Here is a 24,314-nt window from a genome sequence, read left to right on the forward strand (position 1 = left end):
GTCTACAAAATCATGAGATGTATAGACAGGGTGGATAGCAAGAAGCTTTTTCAAGGGTGGGGAACTCAATTAGTAGGAGTCACAAGTTCAAAGTGAGAGGGGAAAAGTTTAAGGGAGATACGTGTAGAAAATTCTTTATGCCGAGGGTGGTGGATGCCTGGAAAACGTTGCCAGCGGAGGTGGTAGAGGCATGCACAATAGCACATTTAAGATGTATCTAGACAGATAGATGAATGGGCAGGGAGCAGAGGGATACAGACCCTTAGAAAATAGGCAACAGGTTTAAATAGAGGATTTGGATTGGTGCAAGCTTGGAGGGCCGAAGGGCCTATTCCTGTGCTGTAATTTTCTTTGTTCTTTATTCTTTGTTCTTTGAATGTTCACAAAACTGAAAGCCTAGACTTTCTCAGTCTTTTAATAATCTGCTGGTTTCTAACCAAACGCTCCTGAGCTGGAGGTTTCACAAGCTAAACTTTTACACTAAGTTGCAGTGCTTTCCCAGCACTGTGAAAAACATTTTTTTAATGAAATAAACTACATTTACTTCATATGCCAGTCACATTTCCTCCAATAATGCCCCAAAAGTTTACAAACCTGGTTGTCTTTGCTAAAATAAATCTTTGATGATTCTAAACCAAACGAATGTGAATGTCTTCAATGTGAATGTCATAAACCACAATGTATCACCAATCTTCCATTGACATTCTAAGGGTTTTGCAATCATCTGCTCCTTTTTGGATTATGTCACTGTTCCATTTCTCCTGAACACATATGTGCCCCTAGTTTGAAATCCAAACTCTAATGACAGTGCAAATATATTACTGTATAAACCAAACAACTTTCATCATTCAAGGATTGAACTATGAGGAGATACTAAACCAACTAGGACTGTTTTCCCAAAATTCAGAGTATTAAGGGATGATTAGTTCAGCAACTACTTATATTTATGTAATGCTTTTAATCTAATCAAATATGCCAAGGCACTTTAATGGATTACTGTAAAATAAACTATTATACTGAATCACATAAGAAGGCTGTGATTATATGGACACCAGAATGAAGAGCTAGCAGGCAGATTTTTCGGTAAAACACCCAGAAGTAATGTCAGGCAAACACTGGGCAGATTTTCTGGTGACAAGCTACATGCCAGAACGGTAGACCACCAACAGAAGCAGGCAGCCAATTTAAATCCCACTCCTCCAACCACAAAAAAACCCACCCTTCTTACCGCAAAGTATTTCAAGTTCCTCCGCCTCCACCGCATCTGCTTCCGGGGGGCCAGTTTGACCACAGAACACACCAGATGGCCTCCTTCTTTAAAGACTGGAATTTCCCCTCCCACATGGGTGAAGATGCCCTCCAATGCATCTCATCCATGTCCTGCACCTCTACCCTCAAACCCCACCCCTCCAACTGCAACAAGGACAGAACCCCCCTGATCCTCACCTTCCACTCCACCAACCTCTGCATAAATCGCATCATCCGCCAACATTTCCGCCATCTACAAATGGACCCCATGCCAGGGATATATTTCCCTTCCCACCCGTATCCGCTTTCCGCAAAGATTGTTCCCTTCGCAACCACCTGGTCAGGTCCACGTCTCCCAACAAGCCACCCTCCCCTCCTGGCAACTTCCCTTGCCACCACAGGAGTTGCAAAACTTGTGCCCACACCTTTTCCCTTACCTCTGTTCAAGGCCCCAAAGGAGCCTTCCACATCCATCAAAGTTTTACTTGCACTTCCACACATGTCATTTACTGTATCCGTTGTTGTCAATACGGCCTCCTCTACAATGGGGAGACTGGACGCCTGCTCGCAGAACACTTTAGAGAATATCTCCGGGACACCCACACCAACCAACCTTACCGTCCCGTGGCTGAATATTTCAACTCCCCCTCCCACCCTGCCGAAGATATGCAGGTCCTGGGCCTCCTCCATCGCCACTCCATCACCATCCGACGCCTGGAGGAAGAACGCCTTATCTTCCACCTTGGAACCCTTTGACCCCAGGGCATCAATTTGTGGACTTCACTATTTTCCTCATTTCCCCTACCCCCACCTTACCCAAGTCCCAAACTTACAGCTCAGCACCATCCTCATGACCTGTCCCACCTGTTGTTTGCATCTTAATTCACATCAAGTTCCACTCGCCTATCATTTCTGTGTCCTCTAACTCACTTTGGCTTCCAATCCAGCAATATTTTGATTTAAAATTCTCAGTTGTCTCCAGATTTCTGTATAGCCTTGTCACTCCTATTTCTGCAATCTCCAATCCTCCATGATATCTGTGCTTATCTAATACTGGCCTCTTGAGTACCTCCTGGTTTTAATGGTACTCCTTCCCACCTATCCGCTCCACCCTCCTCTCCGACCTATCACCTTTTCCCCCACTTCTATCCACCTATTGCACTCTCAGCTACCTTCTCCCCAGCCCCACCCCTCTCCCATTTATCTCCCCACCCCGGAGGGTCCCAGCCTCATTCCTGATTAAGGGACCCGGCCCTAAACATCGATTTTCCTGCTCCTCGGATGCTGCCTGACCTGCTGTATTTTTCTAGCAACACACTCTCAACAGCCAATCTAAACAGTTAATTGGCCACTCAAGGATAATGTACTCAGACACAAGTATTTTTTTACAGCAATGGACAGTGCCTAAACTCCTGCCAGTTAGCAAAATACTAGTAAGTTGCTTTGGAAGTTGCCTCTTCGCAACATCCCATTGGATATCAAAGACAGATGTTCCACTACCTTGAGAGCTGGCAGCCGCAATAAAATATTGCCCCCAAAACTGTAATGCTGTCACTGAAGCACTTTTCCCACCGAGCAGAAGAGATTACTGCCCTCAGCCAGATAACTTTTTTTTCAAATTTACATGATCTGTTTGAGGCAATTGCTTTCTCAGCAGCTTCTACCTGTCTCTGTCGATGTGTTGAAGATTCAGAGTTGCCAACCTCCTGGAATTTTGTAATGCTTGCAACTATCTCATAGTCATGACATTGGGATTTCCCTCTGATTAAATTCCACTCATTAGTTCAAATGGCCAAATGCTTGGTCAAAGAGGTACACTAAGCAAGTGGCTAAAATGAAGAATACAAAAAAAATGGAGAGCTTATGGGGATTGTAATTTAGAGATTACAGCCTAGGTAACTACAGGCTGAGTGATTATTTGCGCTTCATTAAGGGGATGTTGGCATTGCTAGTTATGCCTAATTTCCCAGAAGACAGTTAGAAGTTAATTACATTGCTGTGGATCTGGAATCATATGTGGCACAGACTAGGTAAGGATAGCAGTTTTCTTTCTCTATAGATCAGATGTTTTTGTCTTGTAAAAATGGCAGTGATTATATAGTTTCTATTAGGTTGGTTTTTATTTTAGATTTTTATTAAATTCATATTTCATCACCCACCACGGTACGATTTACACCCATGTTATCCGAACATTTACTGATTCAGGATACACTAATCCAATAATGTCAACATTACACCAGGCCTCCACCATTAAAATCAGGAGGTACTCAAGAGGCCAGTATTAGATAAGCACAGATATCAGGAGGACTGGAGAATGCAAAAATAGGAGGGACTAGGCTATGCAGAAATCTAGAGACAACTGAGAATTTTAAATCAAAATATTGCTGGATTGGAAGCCAAAGTGAGTTAGAGGATAGAATGATATGCGAGTGGAACTTGGTGTGAATTAAAACGCAAACAACAGAGTTTTGTATTAATTAAAGATAATTAAGGATTATTGTGCACAGTTTTGCTTCTATTATTTGAGGAGAGATGTAGTGGCATTGGACGCAGTTCAGAGGAGATTCATGACATTGATCCTTGAGATGACGGGTTCGTCATTTGAAGAAAGTTTGAATAGTTTAGGCCTGTACTGTCTGGAATTTTGAAGAATGAGGGGAGATCACATTGAGATATTCAAGATGATAAAAAGTATGGCTAAAGTAGGTGTGGAGTGGATGCTTCCACTTGTGGGTCATTCGGGAATGAGAGTTCACAGTCTTAGGATACGGAGTAGCAAATTTACAATAGAGGTGAGGAGAAACTGTTTCTCCCAAAGGGTTATGAATCTGTCGAATTCGCTGCCCCAAAGTACGGTAGATGCTGGGACAGTGAGTAAATTTAGGGAGGAGTTAGACAGATTTTTAATTGATAATGGGTTGAAGGGTTTTGGAGAGAAGGCAGGAAAATGGGGTTGAGGAGCATATCTGCCATGATCAAATGGCGGAGCAGACTCGATGGGCCAAATGGCCTAATTCTGCTCCTTTATCTTATGAACTTATGATAACAGAAAGTAAAATATGTGACACCAGGCAAGGATGCAAATGAATGGTCAAGATTCAAGTTTTTTGAAGTATGAATGAGGGTTTCAGCAGCAGATGAGTTGAGACAGACACAAGTTTCGATGATGCTACAGAGTCAGCAACTGGTGGGCTTAAGGACCACATCGTGATTACCATCTCAGTGATGGCATGAATAAATAGTTTAGAATCTTGTCAAAAGATTAATAAGACATGAAAATTTTGAAAAGACTGGCTTAATCTCAGACTGTTACCAAAGTTGCTAGTCAATAGACAATAAATGCTAGGTGCAGGAGTAGGGCATTCAGCTCTTCGAGCCAGCACCACCATTCATTATGATCATGGCTGATCATCCACAATGAGTATCCTGTTCCTGCCTTATCCCAAAAACCCTTGATTCCATTATCTTTAAGAGCTCTATCCATCTCTTTCTTGAAAGTATCCAGAGACTTCAACTCCACTGCCTTCTGGGGCAGAGCATTCCATATATCCACCACTCTCTGGGTGAAGAAGTTTCTCCTCAACTCTGTTCTAAATGGCCTACCCCTTATTTTTAAACTGTGTCTTCTGGTTCCGGACTCACCCATCACAGAAACATGCTTCCTGCCTCCAGAGTGTCCAATCCTTTAATAATTTTATATGTCTCAATTAGATCCCCTCTCACCCTTCTAAACTCAAGTGTATACAAGCCCAGTCACTCCAATCTCTCAACATATGATAGTTCCACCATTCCGGGAATTGACCTCGTGAACTTACGCTGCATTCCCTCAATAGCCAAAATGTTCTACCTGAAATTTGGAGACCAAAACTGCACATAATACTTCAAGTGTGGTCTCACCAGGGCCCTGTACAGCTACAGAAGGATTTCTTTGCTCCTACACTCAATCCCTCTTGTTATGAAGGCCAGCACACCATTAGCTTTCTTCACTGTCTGCTGTACCTGCATGCTTGCTTTCATTGACTGATGTACAAGAACACATAGATCTCGTATTTCCCCTTTATCGAGCCTGACTCCATTTAGATAGTCATCTGCCTTCCTGTTCTTGCCACCAAAATAGATAACCACACATTTATCCACATTAAACTGCATCTGCCATGCATCTGTCCACTCACCTAGCCTGTCCAAGTCACCCTGTATTCTCATAACATCCTCCCCATATTTCACCCTGCCACCCAGCTTTATGTCATCAGCAAATTTACTAATATTACTTTTAATACCTTCATCTATATCATTAATGTATATTGTAAACAGCTGCGGTCCCAACACTGAACCTTGTGGTACACCACTGGTTGCCGCCTGCCATTCCCAAAGGGATCCATTTATCACTACTCTTTGCTTCCTGTCAGCCAGCCAATTTTCAATCCAAGTTAGTATTTTGCCCCCAATAACATGTGTCCTAATTTTGCTCACTAATCTCTTACGTGGGACTTTATCAAAGGCTTCCTGAAAGTCCAGGTACACTACATCCACTGGCTGTCCCTTGTCCATTTTCATAGTTACATCCTCAAACAAATTCCAAAAGATTAGTAAAGCATGATTTCCCCTTCATAAATCCATACTGACTCTGACCTATCCTGTAACTGCTATCCAAATGAGTCGTAATTTCATCTCTTATAATTGACTCTAGCATCTTTCCCACCACTGACGTCTGGCTAATAAGTCTATAATTCCCTGTTTTCTCTGTCCCTCCTTTCTTGAACAGTGGGACAACATTAGCCACCCTTCAATTCGCAGGAACTGGTCCTGAATCTATAGAATGTTGGAAAATGATTACCAATGAGTCCATGATTTCTAGAGCCATGTACTTAAGTACCCTGGGATGCAGACCATCAGGTCTCAGGGACTTATCAGTCTTCAGACCTACAGTCTATCCAACACCATTTCCTGCCTAATATAAATTTCCTTCAGTTCATCCATTACCCTAGGTCCTTCAGCCACTATTACATCTGGGAGATTGCTTGCATCTTCCCTAGTACGACAGATCCAAAGTACCAATTCAACTCTTCTGCCATTTCCTTGTTCCCCCTAATAAATTCACCTGTTTCTGTCTTCAAGGGCCCAATTTTAATCTTAACCTTTTTTTTTTTCTGTTCACATACCGGAAAGAGCTTTTACTATCCACCTTTATATTTTTGGCCAGTTTGCCTTCGTACCTTATTTTTACCTTTGCGTATTGACTTTTTAGTTATCCTCTGTTGCACTTTAAAAAGTTTCCCAGTCCTCCAGCTTCTTCTCTTTTATCTTTATGCAGTCCTTAACTTCCCTCATAGCCATGCCTGCCTCTGTCTCCCTTTAGGATCTTTCTTCCTCTTTGGAATGAACTGATCCTGCACCCTCTACATTATATCCAGAAACACCTGCCATTGTTGTTCCACTGCCATCCCTGCTAGAGTATTGAACTATTGAATTTGGCCAGCTCCTTCCTCATAGCTCCATAGTTCCGTTTGTTCAACTGCAATACTGACACTTACAATTCTCCCTTCTCCCTCTCAAATTGCAGTCGACAATGTTTGGAAAAAGGACTGAAAACAATGGCTTCAGTCTTCCCAAAATGTAATTTGATGAAATCCCCACTCTTCCAGTACTTGATGACAGATAGGCAGTATGCAAAATGGTGAAACATTAGAGGATTTGAGAGAGGTGGCAATGAGGAAAAGTTGGACTCATCAGCATACACGTGAAAACAAATGTTATGCTTTTGAAAGGTTTTGCAGGTGTGCAGCATGCAAGTTTGAAATTGAAGAGGTCAAAGCTAAATCTTTGGGAAACTCCAGAGCTAACAGCATAGGGACAAGGAGTGAAGCCACTGTACCATTATAGAGTCAGACATGTACGGCATGGAAACAGACCCTTTGGTCCAACCTGTCCATGCCGACCAGATATCCCAGCCCAATCTAGTCCCACCTGCCAGCACTCGGCCCATATCCCTCCAAACCCTTCCTATTCATATACCCGTCCAAATGCCTCTTTAATGTTGCAATTGTGCCAGTTCATGGGTAATTGTCTGGAAGGTGCCAGTGCCAGAGATCATGGGGTATCACAGCAGTGGTGAGAACTTCCACCTATAGCTAATAGGAGTATCATGCATCATTAATGAGGACAGTTTGGGACATACTGCAGGAACACCAGTTGGGCTTAATGGAGAGAAATCCTCCATTGAGATTAGGGCATCTGCGTGGCCTCGAATAACCAATGGGCCTTGCGTGGGATTCCATGTACCTCTATAAAAGTTGTACTTCTTCATCGACTCACCTCACTTGGCGTACCAACTTCCACTGCCACACAAATCCCTAATATGAAAGAGGAGAGCAAACTCCTCTCTAAGGAAGTCCCTGGTTCAGATCTCAGCCTTAGCCTTGCTTTGTTAGGGGCAAACAGAGTTTCTTTCCTTTAGAAAGGTCTGAAAAAAATCTCACTATCTGTGCAGAACAGGCATATCCACGTCTTTGCATTTCTTAGAGAGTTCTGCCAGCATTCTGAAGAATCACGGAATTCTGATAAAATTTGAGGTTGAAAGTCTTGTGTGGAAAATTACACGCTGGAAAACAGTCAGGGAATGTTATTCAAGCACTGTCAGAATATTCTGCATGTTGTACTGCTGTTCACACAAAGGATTGCATGTGTGTCTTGAGGAAGAAAAATATTTTTCAGAACCTATCACATTTGTGGTGCCTCAGGCACTCGCTGGTATGCTGCAGGTGATTTTTTTTCTTTATTCATTCGCAGGATGAGGGTGTCACTAGCTAAACAGTATTTATTGCCCATCCCTAATAGTCCAGAGGGCATTTAAGAGTCAACCACATTGCTGTGGGTCTGGAGTCACCAGAGAAGGTAAGGACGGCAGATTTCCTTCCCGAATGGACATTAGTGAACTAGGTGGGCTTTTCCCCGACAATCAACAATGGTCATCATTAGTCTCTTAATTCCAGTGTATTTTTTAAATTGAATTCAAATTCCACTATCTTTCATAGTCCGATTTTAACCCAGGTCCCCAGAACATTACCTGGGTCTTTGGAATAACAGTCCAGCGATAATACAACCAAGCCAACATCTCCCCCGAAATTCATGGTTCACCTCCACCACTTCATATTTGAATCCTTAATTACCAGTGTGTTAAAGCCTAAAAAAGGAATTGTCTTTTTTAATCATGCCTCATGAGTCAGTCAAATAAGTATATCCCTGTCTTAGTGAAGGACTGACCCTTAGTCTCCTCTAATCAATAAATACCTGTTTCTGCATAAAATACATTGCTCAACTTAAAGGTCGATTAGCAAGGTTGCTGTTGCACCATAACTGATTATTTTGTTTTAAAGTTATTGCATTTACAAATATTAGAAAGACAGATTTTACTGACGCAATTTTTTCCAATCAAATACGCACAGTGTATGGTGATAGTCTCTTTGCTGAAGGTCTGTTTCTACAGTCATAGCTATGAGAAAGGAATCAGAATCATAGAATTCTGAAAATGCAGATAGAGGCCATTTAGGCCCATTGCATCTGCATCAAACCAGACTGCACCATCCCCCCATTCTCCCCACTCTATAATCACACATGGGGTTTTACTCCATGGCTAAACTACCTAACCTGTACATTCCTGGACATTATGGGGTAATTTAGTACTGCTAACCACTATGCCATCTCAAATTTTTAGGGTATTTTATTGTGTGATCTTTCAAGATGGCTCATCAAAATGTGATTAAAAGTGAACATCTTTCATCAAATTTACTTCTCCATCTTCAGACTTCTCTGCAGCTGTCTTGATATAGCCAAATGAGTGGAGAATTCTCACATTGGAGAATCCAAACTGTAACCTTGATGCATATCCAGTTGTGTGCAAAACAGGAGAACTTCAGATCCTCGGAGTCGGCTAATAATTGAAGCTGTGAGAAAGTGAATATTGAAGATGCTGGAGATCACAGTTAAAAGCATGGCGCTGGATAAGCACATCAGATCAGGTAGCATCGAGGAGCAGGAAAGTCGACATTTCGGGCATAAGCCCTTCAAACATTCTGAAATATCAGCTCTCCCGCTGCTTGGATGCTGCCTGACTCGGTATGCTTTTCTAATGCCACACTTTTTGACCAATAATTGAAGCTGTCCAGCATGGCATTCATTTGGAAATCAGGAGAAAGTGCATCCTCAACTTAAAATTCAGTAGGAAATTGAGTAAGTAGTGGGCAATGGGATGAACTACATAATCTTGACATCATCAGTGCAAAACCCAGCAAATTTTAACATGCACACTTTAATAAAGTTACTGGATTTATGGCAAATCATGCATGGGGTAGGAATTGGTCACACAAAGTTGATTTAAAATATGAATGCACTTCTGACAGAAAGGCCTTAGTTCCTTTTGTCTGATTTGCTGATTAACCCCTAAAAGAGTAATCATGCTGGTGAAAGGGTCACATGGCTGGCCTGAGGTTTTTGAATGCCCCTCTGGGAAGCTCCTTGTGAATTGACCAAGACAATGTGGAACAATTCCTTCAGCTCATGTACCCTTTCCTGCTCTGCCATAAGCTGTTATGTTGAATTTTAACCCTCACTTTGAGGAAGGACTGGGATGTAGGGGCACTCTATAATGGTGAGGGAAGGTGGTAGGTGGAGTGTATATCATCTTCTTGCTATTCAGGCTGTTACAGGAGGCAAGAGAGGAGTTTTCTAGGGCCCTGGTGGAGATATTTAATACTTCTCTAGCCACACGTGAAGTGGCAGATGACCACAACATAGCTGATGTAGTCGCTTTGTTGAAGAAGAACAACCGGGAGAGGCCAGGTAATTGCAGACCACTTAGTCTAATGTTGGTGATAGGGAATTTGTTTTGGAAAATGTTTTGTTGTACAGGATTTATCAACACTTGGAAGGGCAGGGATTGATCAGGGATAGTCTGCATGGATTTGATGGAGGGAAATCAATTAGGTGAAAGTGAGGACAGCAGATGCTGGAGATTAGAGTCTCGATTAGAATGGTGCTGGAAAAGCACAGCAGGTTAGGCAACATCCAAGGAACAAGAAAATTGATGTTTCGGGCAGGAGCCCTTCATCAGAAATGAGGCTGGAAGCCTTGGGGGTGGAGGTAAATGGGAGGGGGTGGGGCTGGGGAGAAGGTAGCTGAGAGTGCAATAGGTGCATGGAGGAAGGGATAAAGGTGATAGGTTGGAGAGGAGGGTGGAGCGGATAGGTGGGAAGGAAGATTGACAGGTGGGACAGGTCATGAGGACGGTGCTAAGCTGGAAGTTTGGAACTGGGGTAAGGTGGGGGAGGGCAATGAGGAAACTGGTGAAGTCCACACTGATGCCCTGGGGTTAAAGGTTCCCTGGTCCTCACCTTCCACCTAACCAACCTCCGCATAAACCACATCATTCGCTGACATTTCGGCCAACTATAAAGGGAGTCCACCACCAGGGATATATTTCCCTCCCCACCCCTATCCACTTTCTGCAAAGACCGTTCCCTCCATGAATACCTGGTCAGGTTCATGCACCCCCAACAACCCACCCTCCCCTCCTGGAATCTTCCCCTGCCACCGCAGGAATTGCAAAACCTGCGCCCACACCTCCCCCCACATTTCCAACCAAGGCCTCAAAGGAGCCTTCCACATCCATCAAAGTTTCACCTGCGCTTCCACAAATGTCATTTACTGCATCCATTGCTCCCGATATGGTCTCCATTACATTGGTAAGAATGGACGCCTTCTCGCAGAGTGCTTCTGGGAACATCTCCGGGACACCCGTAACAATCAGCCCCACTGCCCCGTAGCCGAACATTTCAATTCCCCCTCCCACTCTGCTGAGGACATGCAGGTCATGGCAGTCCTCCACTGCCACTCCCTCACCAGCCGAAGTCTGGGGAAGAACACCTCACCTTCTGCCTCAGAACCCTTCAATGTGCATCAATTTGGACTTCACCAGTTTCCTCGTTTCCCCTCTCCCCACCTTACCCCAGTTCCAAACTTCCAGCTCAGCACCATCCTCATGACCTGTCCCACCTGTCAATCTTCCTTCCCACCTATCCGCTCCACCCTCCTCTCCAACCTATCACCTTTACCCCTTCCTCCATTCACCTATTGCACTCTCAACTAAATTCTCCCCAGCCCCACCCCCTCCCATTTATCTCTCCACCCCCGAGGCTTTCAACCTCATTCCTGATGAAGGGCTCCTGTCCAAAACGCAATCTACCTGCTCCTCGGATGCTGCCTGGCCTGCTATGCTTTTCCAGCACCACTCTAATCTTGATGGAGGAAAATTCTGTCTGACTAATTTAACTGAGTTTTATGAAAAACTATTGAATTTAATTTATTGTCACAAATACTGAGGCACAGTGAAAAGCTTTGTCTTCTGAGCATTACAGGCAAGTCACATGGATAAGTAGCATAGATAAGTAAATAATAGGTAAACAGCGGCCAAAACCAAAAACACAGATATAGGCAAATGTGAAGAGTTTGAGAGTCCATTCAGTAGGGTAGAAACTGTTACGAATCCAGCTGGTGCGTGTGTTCAGGCTTCTGTACCTTCTCCCTGATGGTAGATGTTGTAGAAAAACATTGCCAGGATGTGATGGATCTTTGAGAATGCTGGCAGCCTTTCCTTGATAGCGGGCCTGGTAAATGGATTGTATAGATGGGAGATTGGCCTTTGTGATTGTCTGGGCCGAGTTCACCACTCTCTGTTACTGTCTCTGATCTTGAATGGTATAGTTGCCATACCATCCAGACAGAATGCTCTCGATGGTATACCTATAAAAATTGGCAAGCGTATTCGCTGTCATGCAAAATTTACTCAGCTGCCTGATGAAGAAGAGATGTTGTTGGGCCTTCGTAACCAGTGTGTCCATATGAAGAGTCCAAGGAAGTTTGTGGTGGATGACCTCTCCCAGAAGCTTGATGAGGTAGTGCAGTTGATGTGGTTGACATGGACTTTAGGTATGTCTTTGACATGGTTCCACATGGGAGGATGTTCCAAAACATAAGAGCCCATGGGATCCGGGGTAAAAATAGCTTACAAATAGGAGTCAAAAGGTAGAGGTGGAGTGTTGTTTTTGTGAATGGAAGCCTGTGAACAGTTGTATACCATAGGGATCGGAGCTGAGACCCTTGTTGTTTGACAACCACGTCGTTAATGTACATAACAATGTAAAGATATAATTAGTAAGCTTGCAGATGACAAGAATAGTGGTGGTGTTGTTAACAGTGAAGAGGATGGTCTCAGGCTATAATCTGACATCTGTCAACTGATAAATTGGGCAGAGGAATGGAATTTAATCCTGATAAGTGTTAATATTGCATTTTGGGTGGTATAGTAAGGGAATAATTAACGCAATGATTGGTAGTTCCTGAGACAGGGTGCTTAAAAAGGCATGTGGGATGCCTGCCTTCATCTGAATATAGGAACAGCAAGGTCCAGTTGCAACTTTATCAAGCATTAGTTCAGCTGTTGACAGAATACAATATACAGTTCCGGTCACCACATTATCAGAAGGACGTGATTGCACTGGAGAGAGTGCAGAACAGAATCACCAGGATGTTGCCTGGGAGGAAAAGCCTCAGTTATGAAGAAAGACTGGATAGGCTTGGTTTTATTTCCCTGGAGCAGAGGAGGCTATTGATTGTGGGGGCATGGTGAATCTGATTGAGTCATGGATAGGGTAAGAATCTTTTCCCCAAGGCAGTCATGTCTCAAACCAGAGGGAGGCAGTTTAAGGTGGGGAGTAAGTGTTTTAAGTGGTGTCTGAGGATTTATTTTTCACGCAGAGGGTGATAGAAACATTGAATGTGCTGCCTAAGAGAGTGGTGGAGGCAGGTACTTCTGCAACATTTCAGGAGCATCTGGATGAGCACTTAAGATGCTGGAGAATGCTATGGACCCAGTGAAGGTAAATGGAATTTATGTTGTTTGGTGGTTCTTGATTGTTATAGACACGGTGAACCACAGGGCTTGTTTGAATGGTGTATGACTCTGACTCGATGGATTCAAGCAATGGAATACGTCAGGTAGCTTTGAATGGGTGCTGGATACTGGTTCCAGTGATGGCACAAGAGGGTGGCATGAGTTCTGTGGGAATTGGAGTGATCAGGTCTCGCAGTAGGGTACAGGAGGTCAGGTCTGACAGTACTGGGAAAGGGGAACTGCTGTGTTTGGATCAGTGGAGAGTTCAGTTCTGGTGATAGGGAAGGAAGGTGGGGGAGGGGGAAAGGGGTGAGGTTGAGTCCAGAGGTAATGAAGAGGTATTTGATCCTTGGGTTTTGTGTTGCATACCGTAGTGGGGTATTATCTCAGGGACTGTAGTAGTGTCAGGGCTGTAAGGTAAATCTAGGTGGGAGTGTGCGAGGTAAGTTGAGAGTCAATTGAATCATTACTCAGAAGTTGGACTCTGTATTTAATTATCTAATCTTCCCAAATAACTGTTTATTCAAGTTTTCCAATTTAATTGGATATTTTCAGGAGGTTCTAGACTTTTGGGAATTGTTCAGCAGAATCTTCAATTTCCCAGACAATTTCTTTGGAGTCTATGATAATGAAAGTTCCACAGAGACCCCATGCACAATCTCATCTACACTTATCTGGTCATCAGTAAATCTGGGCCATTATTGTCTAGCATTTCCATTTATCAGCTTTATCTATTTGCTTCTCATATTCATCTTTATGTATTTTCTTTAACATCAAAAATGCTTCAAGGCATTTCACACAAATGTATGGAGAACATGCTGAGCCAGAAAGTAGAGATTCATAACTCGAAGGGCTGGGGACAGCACAGCATTTTTGATGGAAAACAGTTAAAATGAAGCAGTAATCTCACTCACTCTCTTAATAGAGAGTGGCCAAAATATTTCTTCTTGTGTGCTTTTCTTTTCCCTTTGTCTTAGCTCCTCAGAAAAGTTTACCAGAGTTTCATACTGCCTGTTGATGATAACAATTTCTGCCTCTTCATCATCACTCTCAATTTATTATGATCACTTTTCCTGCCAGTCTACTTTTGGGAGATTAAGCACTTTCTTGAATTGAAAATTGTCAGAACAGTTGCCTGAATTTTCCTAAATTCAGGTAAAGTGTTTGTTTGAGGCACCTGGCCTGCTATTTTCCTCATGCAATCTTCTGCTCTTCATCTCATTAATTATGTATTATTGATTCTATGATCCCTATGTTGGGGAACTGTCTGACAGGAGAGGCAGAAGTGCATGCTGCTGCTGGGACCTTGTTGTATTTATGCTGCTGGCGCAAAATTTAATGGTCAGCTGCACACCACTTCAGATGATGCTAACCAGGAACTGCCCTGTAAAGCTGATGATTTTACACTCAGAATATTATAATTCCATCTTTTTCATTGTTGCTATATTTCCCACATTCCCACCATTGCTCATGCTACTCACGAAGTGAAAAATTCGATCCTGTTGTTCAGTTTCCACCTAATATATTATCCTTTTGCTTTTAGCTTCATTCTCCTTCCTGACTGTTGAGAGTGGGGTGCTGGAAAAGCACCGCAGGTCAGGCAGCATCCAAGGAATAGGAGAAGCCGAAGAAGTGGACAGATTTCATTCAAGCTTCATTCCTGATGAAGGGCTCTTGCCCAAAATGTTGTTTCTCTTGCTCCACAGATGCTACCTGACCTGCTGTGCTTTTCCAGCACCCCACTCTCGACTCTGATCTCCAGTATCTGCAGTCCTCGCTTTCTCCTGCTTAGTGACTGTCTCAGACGGATGTTCTAGGAACATAGGTTTGAATCCTACCAAGGCAGATATCAAAATTTGATTTCAACAAAAACCTGGAATTCAAAGCTTGTCCAGTGACAACCATGTAACCATTGTCAATAGTCATTTTCAAACATCATCTGCCTCAGTAGTGTCTTTTAGAAAAGAAAATCTGCCATCCTTACCTTGTCTGGCCTACATGTGACTCAAAACTCACAGCAATGTCATTGATCTTAATTGTCCTGTGAAACAGTCTAACAAGCTGCTGAATTCAAGAACAGTTAGGGATGAGAAATGAATGCAGACCTAACTGGTGACATCTGCATCCCTTGAATATTACATTTTGTAAAATCGAGATACGCTTGTGTAATATGGATTCTAGGGATTCTATTCCAACTTGAAATAAACTTCACTAAGTGTCCATTTGTTCACCTCTGGAACATTTGTTGAGTGTCCACTGTCCGCAGCACTGTCACCTCAGGAGTTTACTTTCCCTCCTTAGCTTCTTACCTCCATCAGACAAAAAGTCTAATTAAATCAATTGACAGGGTGCAACAGTGATACCACTGGGAACATTTTCTGAATTATCAACTTTTCACCATAAATATTAAAAGCTTCAATTAAGGACCAGCTAATGTATGATTCTGGAAAATGCCAAAAAGGCTTGATTCTCTTTCTAAGTGGGGTAAACATGTGCCTGCCTCCTTGCACTGTCCTTTGTGGTGCATCAAAAAGAATTTGGATATCTAAGCAGACAAATCATGGAAAATTACTGGACAAGTATAAAAGGATCAAAAATGTTGGCATTCATCTCAAGTTGACTATAACACAAGAGGAAGGAAGCTTTGTTTCAGTTTGAGAGAACATTAACAGAACATCCTACTTAGAATATATTGTCCGTATTCTGGAAACACACCTCAGAAAGGATGCATTGATCATGAAGGAATGTAAATCATATTGAATTTGAGAGAATTAAATTATATATGTAGCAAACATATATTTGTCTTTTATTCCCTTGATTATAAAGGATTCAGGGATGAACTGTTCAAAGTGTTAGTAGTCCAAAACAATACATGAATGTAGCTATGAATAAATAATTTTAATATATGTTGAAACCAACAAGAGGACTCATTTCAAAATTTTCAGGGAGATGTAGAGGAAGCAGGAGAGTATGGTTATAAAGGAGAAACCTAGAAATGTAAGGACTAGTAAAATCCTGTCAAATTTAATGGCTGGACTTCATCAGCATCCTTTATTATGTCCTCCACTGTCTCAGTCAGGTCAGCTCTTGCAGGGGTTTGGGAAGTTGTGGGGACATGGACGTAGAGGCCTGGTTGACAAGGAAGGGATGGTTGCCTTGTAAGTGACTTTTGCTGCCAGAGCATCACTCTTTGGGCTACAGAAGGTCCAAAGGAGTTAAAATTCCCCTCATTTCAAGACCCCCAGAAAGGGGACGAGGTTTCAATTATTGAATCATAGAATTCCAGGTATCCCCAAAACATCCTGAGAAAGTGGAGGGCCCAGCTGCAACTGGTAAAATTCCAGAGATAATAGAAAGAGGCCATTGAATGGCCATTAACATGACTCTGTTGGATTCTGTGCAGGAGGACTGCAGAATGTGGTAAAATGGCATAGCAACGCAAAGAAGAAGAGTATTGCTTTATCACCCCCTCCATTTTCACCCATTCTGGCAGTGGGTTTCAAATTTTCAGTGGGTAGAAACTGGTGAGAGGAGAACCCACCTTCAGAGACTCACAACAGAAAATTGTCATACAAACGGAACAACCATCAGCAGAAGTAGTTCATTCAGTGTCTTGAGTAGACAAACAGGAAGCTGGAAGAACACAGCAAGCCAGGCAGCGTCAGAATCGGTGCTGGGTCCCCTTTTTTTTTCATTTACATAAATGATTTGGATGTGAGCATACGAGGTATAGTTAGTAAGTTTGCAGATGACACCAAAATTGGAGATGCAGTGGACAGCGAAGAAAGTTACCTCAGATTGCAACGGGATCTGGAGCAGATGGGCCAATGGGCTGAGAAGTGGCAGGTAGAGTTTAATTCAAATAAATGTGAAATGCTGCATTTTGCGAAAGCAAATTTTTGCAGGACTGATACACTTAATGCGAAGATCCAAGGGAATGTTGCTGAACAAAGAGACCTTGGAGCGTCGGCGCATTGCTCCTTGAAAGTAAGTCGCAGGTAGATAGGATAGTGAAGAAGGCATTTTGAATGCTTTCCTTTATTGGTCAGAGCATTGAGTATAGGAATTGGAAGGTTATGTTGCGGCTGTACAGGACATTGGTTAGGCCACTTTTGGAATATTGCGAGCAAGAAACTTGAAAAAGTTCAGAAAAGATTTACAAGGATGTTGCTGGGGTTGGAGGATTTGAGCTACAGGGAGGCTGTACAGGACATTGGTTAGGCCACTTTTGGAATATTGCGAGCAAGAATCTTGAAAAGGTTCAGAAAAGATTTACAAGGATGTTGCTAGGGTTGGAGGATTCCCTACAGGGAATAGGCTAGGGCTGTTTCCCCTGGAGCATCGGAGGCTGAGGGGTGACCTTATAGAGGTTTATAAAAACATAAGGGGCATGGATAGAAAAAATAGACAAAGTCTTTTCCCTGGGGTAGGGGAGTCCAGAACTAGAAGGCATAGGTTTAGGGTGAGAGGGGAAAGATATAAAAGGGGCCTAAGAGGCAACTTTTTCACACAGAGGGTAGTGCGTGTATGGAATGAGCTGCCAGAGGAAGTGATAGAGACTGGTACAATTACAACATTTAAAAGGAATCTGGATAGGTATATGGATAGGAAGGGTTTAGAGGGATATGGGCCAAGTGCTGGTAAATGGGACTAGGTTATTTGGGATATCTGGTCAGTATGGACTTTTTGGACTGAAGGGTCTGTTTCCATGATGTACATCTTTGTGACTCTATGACTAGGAGGTGGAGAAGTCAAAGTGATCTTCTAGCCTTTTGTTTGTCTATTTTGGATTCAAGCAGCTGCAGGTTTTTTTGTCTCCACTTCAGCATCTTAAGGTTATTCTATCACTCAATAAGATATTGGCTTATCAATTTGTTTTTTCGAATTCCACATTCCTGTCTACCTCCCCTAACCTTTGATTCTCTTGTCTGAAAATAATCCCTTGAATAGATTCAATAGCCCTGCCTCCTTTGCATTCTGAGGCAGAGTTCAAAAGTTATACAATTCTCCAAAGGAAAAGAAAATGTCGAAACAGGGGAGCCCTTTATTCTAAATCAGTGCCTCAAACTCTGGACTCACCTTCAAGAAGAAACATACTGCCCACATCCACCGTGTCAAGACCAATCCTATACACTTTAATCTCGTAAGCTCTCACTCTTCTAAACTCTGGTAGAAATAAACTCAGCCTGTCCAAAGCATCCTCATAAGATAATGTGTCCGTTCCTCTGAATCGCCTCCAACACAAATTCATCCTTCCTTAAATGGGCAGATTTAAACCGCACACCGGATTTGAGTTGTGCTTTTACCAATGTCCCAATATAACTGAAGCATAATACCCTGTTATAAAAACTGAAAGAACTGCGGATGCTGTAAATCAGAAATAAAATCAGAAGCTGCTGGAAAAGCTCATCATGTCCGACAGCATTTGATTAGATTAGATTCCCTACAGTGTGGAAACAGGCCCTTTGGCCCAACCAGTCCACACCGACGAGTAACCCACCCAGACCCATTTCCCTCTGACTAATTGACCTAACATTTCAGGCAATTTAGCATGGCCAATTCACCCAATCTGCACACCTTTGGACTGTGGGAGGAAACCAGAGCACTCAGAGGAAACCCACACAGACACAGGGAGAATGTGCAAACTCCACACAGACAGTCACCCGAGGCTGGAATCAAACCTAGGACCCTAGTGCTGTGAGGCAGCAGTGCTAACCACTGAGCCACCGTGCCACCCAGACTATGTGAAGAGAAATCAAAGTTAACATCTCAGGGAAACAAAGCGTAGATTGGCTGACCACATCTATGCCCTGCCTGCAAAAACGACACTGAGCTTTCAGTTGCCTGCCACTTTAACACATCAGCCTGATGCCTGGCCAAGATCTCTGTCGCAGGCTTGCTGAGTGCTCCAGCATAGTTCAGCTCAAGCTGGAAGAACAACACCACATTTTCTGCTTGGGGACACTGCAGCCCTCTGGACTCAATATTGAGTTCAATAATTTTAGGGCCTGAACCCTCCCTGCCCTAGCCTCCAACCCCACGTACCAGGTCTAGTAATCACAGAGCCTGCCTATGCACTACCCATTGTTAGCCACTAATAGTTTCCTCTAACAGCTATTCACCCTCCAAGCCAGATCGTTATCTGCTCTTTTGTCTGTCTCACTATTCTTCTCTCTCTTTTTGAGCTCTATCCTGATCTATCATTTACTCCTTACCTGCTCCCGCCACCCCATGTTCTGCATACAAACCAACATTTTCTTAGCTACCATCAGTTCTGAGGAAGCATCACTCATCCCAAAATGTTAATGCTAATTTCTCTTCACAGATGCTGCCAGTCCTGCTGAGCTTTTCCAAGAACATCTGTTTCATACCAAAAAAGAACAATTTCACATTTTCTTACATTATATTTCATCTGCCAGATTTTTGTCCACTCACTGAATCTGTATCATCTTTCATCCTCCTTATGTCCACATACTTTTCTGCCTAACCTGTTTGCATCCACAGGTTTAGCAAAAATACCTCATCTCAGTCTTTACATTTCATAGTTAAAAATCACACAACACCAGGTTATAGTCTAACAGGTTTAATTGGAAGCACACTAGCTTTCGGAGCAACGCTCCTTCATCAGGTGATAGTGGAGGACTCAATCCTAATACACAGAATTTATAGCAAAAATTTACAGTGTGATGTAACTGAAATTATACATTGAAAAACTGATTGTCTGTTAAGCCTTTCATCTGTTAGAATATAGTGATAGTTTCACTTCTTTCATGTGTAAATCACAAAACCTTTTTTTAAAAAAGTTGCATTCTCAGGTTAGCTGTTAACAATGGTGATAGCTAGACAATATGTTGAAGGTGTTGGCCCCCTGTGTTCTCTATCTATGCCATGATGTTTAGATTGATTCTAATCTAAAAAGTGAGATAACAGAGTTTTACATAAATTCATGCAGTTTTTGAGCTCAGAGTTCTACATAATGCATGCAGTTTTTGAGCAAAGTACAATGTAATCCTGCAAGTACAAATTCACCCCACAAAATATATGTGTGCATATGGGTCTTTGTCTGTGTGTGTCTGTCTGTCTGGGGTGGGGGTTGTGAGTGTGAGAAATTGTATGTGTGTGTGTGTGTGTAGTGAGTGCAGAGTGTCTTAAGTCTGTGAGGGGGTGCATGTGTGAGTGTGGGAGTGTGTGTGTCTGCAAGGGTGTGTGTGGGTGTCTGTGTGCGCATCTGTGTGTATGTGTGTCTGTGTGTATGTGTGTAAAGGAGTGCCTATGTGTGTATGAGAGTGTGTGTGTGTGTAGGAGTATCTATATGTGTGTATAGTGCAATGGTGGTCACCTGTAATGTGACATGAGCCCAAGGTCCCGGTTGAAGCCCTCCCTACGGATACCGAACTTAACTATCAGCCTCTGCTCAGCCACTTTTCTCTGCTGCCTGTCCCGAAGTCCACCTTGGAGGATGGTCACTCAAAGGAGCGAAGCTGAATGTCCTGGACCACTGAAGTGTTCCCTAACTGGGAGGGAACCCTCCTGTCTGTTGATTGTTGTGCGGTGTCCATTCACCCGTTGTCGTAGCCTTTGCTTGGTTTCCCCAATATACCATGCCTCTAGGCATCCTTGCCTGCAATGTGTAAGATAGACAACATTGGCTGAGTCACATGAGTACCTGCCATGTACAAGGTGGGAGATGTCTCCATGCATAATGGCAATATCTATGTCCACACTCTGACACGTCTTGCAGTGCCTACCGAGACAGGATTGTATGGGGTTGTCCTGAGAGCCGGGCAGGTTGCTATGAACAACGATCTGTTTGAGGTTTAGCGGTTGTTTAAAGGCAAGTAGTGGAGGTGTGGGGAAGGTCTGGTGAGGTGCTCATTCTCATTGATAATGTGTTGCAGATCACTAAGAACATGGCATAATTTTTCAGCTCCTGAGAAATTCTGAACAACGAAGGGTACCCTGTCGGTTGCAGCATGTGTCTGTCTCCTGAGGAGGTCATTACGGTTCCTTGCTGTGGCACGTCGGAACTGGCGGTCGATGAGTTGAGCATCGTACCCTGTTCTTGTGAGGGCATCCTTGAGTACTTCCAGGTGTCCGTCACGTTCCTCCTCATCTGAGCAGATCCGTGTATGCGTAGGGCTTGTCCACAGGGGATGGCTGTTTTAATATGTTTTGGGTGGAAGCTGGAGAAGTGTAGCATTGTGAGGTTGTCTGTGGGTTTGCAGTAGAGAGTGGTGCTGGGGTGTCCATCCTTGATGGAGACGCATGTGTCCAAGAATGAGACAGATAGTCGAGAGTAGTCCATGGTAAGTTTGATGGTGGGATGAAACTTGTTGATGTCACTGTGTAGTTTTATCAGTAACTCCTCGCCATGGGTCCAGAGGAAGAAAATGTCGCCAATGTACCTGATGTACAATGTTGGTTGGAGTTCCTGCATAGAGAAGAAGTCTTGTTCGAACCTGTGCATAAAAATGTTGGCATATTGGGGTGAAAATTTGGTCCCCATGGCTGTTCCATGTGTCTGGATGAAGAACTGGTTGTCAAAGGTGAAGACGTTGTGATCAAGGATAATGCGGATGAGTTGTAGGATGGTGTTTGGAGATTGGCAATTGTTGGTGTTGAGTACTGAGGCTGTTGCCGCGATGCCATCATTGTGGGGGATGCTGGTGTAGACTGCGGAAACGTCCATTGTGACGAGGAATGTTCCCGGTTCGACTGGTTCGTGGGTGCTGAGTTTCTGTAAGAAATCTGTAGTGTCGTGACAGAAGCTGGAGATCCCCTGTACAATAGGTTTCAAGATGCCTTCAACATAGCCGGAGAGATTCTCACATAGGGTCCCATTGCCCGACATGATGGGACATCCCGGTGTGTTGGTTTTGTGTACCTTTGGAAGGCAGTAGAAGTCGCCTACACGAGAAGTACATGGGATGAGGGCGCATTGGGAACTCTGAAGGACATTTCATTGCATTTCATTTTACATTTCATAGCATTGACAGAGTTTTACTATTTGAGCAAAGGACTGAATAGAAATGGGAAAAGTGAGACAAGTGCTTCTCATATGGGAGAAGAGTTCAACAGTATTTGGAATTAGCACAGGAAGAGGAGGAGTCATTGTGTGTGGTATGGTGCATGGTTGATGTAAGAATAATGGGAGAATTCCCTTACTTTCTCACTACCAATCATCTCACACTCACCCTATCCCATTATTTCATAATGGTGGCCTTTCTGTTCTCCTACTCCCATGTACACTTTCTCTTGTCTACTCACTAACCTCTTGTTTCATTACTTCCCTTAGCCTTTCACATTGCATCCTTAATTCATTTCCTTGGCTTCCAATAACACTCATTCAGTATTCCCTCAAGATGTGAACACAGATATGTCTGAGTACCATTATTTTCAAATGCTTAATGCACGAATTTAAATTCCTCACCTCAGGAAATATCTAATATCGCCATTAAAAGAGAGGAGAGAGGAATTTGATATGGATTCATTAAGCATTCCTGGAATAAAAGCTCTTACAATAATGATTAATAGATTGCATGCTCCTTTCACATGATAAGAAGAAAGAGCCCTTTTTGACACCTGTACTCACTGTTGAGCTGATCCCAAGATCTAGAAGTAAAACAACATTTTTTTCTGCTATGCTATAACCAAATCCCAATCTGCATTATGAAAATTGCACTTCAATCTGCATTATGTAAATTACACCCTCAGTCTGCACCCATTTATTCTGATAAATGATTAAAATTCTGTGATAAACAAGCTACTCAATTAGCAAGAAATGACTTGATGGAAATTTCCACATGATTAATTCTGCAATTAATTGAACACTGCCTTAGATAACTTGGTAAAATTCTTAAATGCAAAATATTCTCATTTAAAGCAATTGTCGACATAAGAAAGTAGGCTTTTTTTAGGAAATGAATAAAATTATCTGACTGAAACAATCTGTGCCTTAAGAAAATTAACAGACCTATTGACACCTCCAGAAATATTGCTTTATCTAATTGGTTGCTTTCATGTACTGTGTACAACTTTAACAATCTAATGAGCAACCGGAAAGCTTCCAATGCCAAAGGTCCAATGGGAAATTTATGAAAAAGGAATCTTACTCTTTTGTACCCTGATACCAACTCGTCTCATATCCTTTGATCAGACTGTGTACACGATTAAGATATAACCACCTTTTCCAAATGTCTTCTGAGATCCACATGTAATCATACTGGAAACAAAAAATGTAACTTAACTGATGGCAGAATATTAAGCATAAGTACATTTCATTTTTAACAACAATAGGCTTAATCGTCTTCAATCTTTGATGTCCATCTATCACATCTCACTTTTGAACTTCTGTCTACAAAGCCAATCACATTCCTAATGCCATTATCCCCAAATGGAAATAGGGAATGGAGTCTCTCCATTGTTCAATCAGAATTTTGATGTCAACTTGAAATAAAGTTATTTTTCTGATATTCTACTTGTAAACTATTGATTTTTTAAAAACATTAAATCACTATCACCATTTGACTGGATATTTGCATCTCCAATAACACCCAGGAAGCTTGACACGATCCAGGAAACAGTAAGCTGCTTGATTGGAACCCCACTTTAAAATGCATTGTCTGTACAAGAGACTAATTGTGGCATCATAGTGTACCATCAACAAGATGAACTCTGGTAACTTACCAAGGCTCCTGCAAATTCTTTGACTTTTAAAACCTCGGGTAAAGGCAACAGATGCATGGGAACATTACCTGCAAGACCACCTGCAAATGACACACCTTCTTGAGTTAGACATATATCTCTGATGAGATAAAAACAATGACTGCAATTGCTGGAAACCAGATTCTGGATTAGTGGTGCTGGAAGAGCACAGCAGTTCAGGCAGCATCCAAGGAGCTCGTTGGATGCTGCCTGAACTGCTGTGCTCTTCCAGCACCACTAATCCATATATCTCTGATCCTTCGCTGTCACTAAATTAAAATCCTGGAGCCCCTTTCTAACAGCAATGTGGGTGTACCTACGTCAGATAGATAGCAGTGGCTTAAGAGAGCAGTTCATCACCACTGCGTCAAATACAACAGGGCAATAAATGCTGACCTAGTGAACAAAGTCCAGAGTC

Source organism: Chiloscyllium plagiosum, unplaced genomic scaffold (assembly GCF_037043375.1).
Source record: "Chiloscyllium plagiosum isolate Xiang-an unplaced genomic scaffold, Cpla_swu_hap1 HiC_scaffold_11, whole genome shotgun sequence".
Lineage (NCBI taxonomy): Eukaryota > Metazoa > Chordata > Chondrichthyes > Orectolobiformes > Hemiscylliidae > Chiloscyllium > Chiloscyllium plagiosum.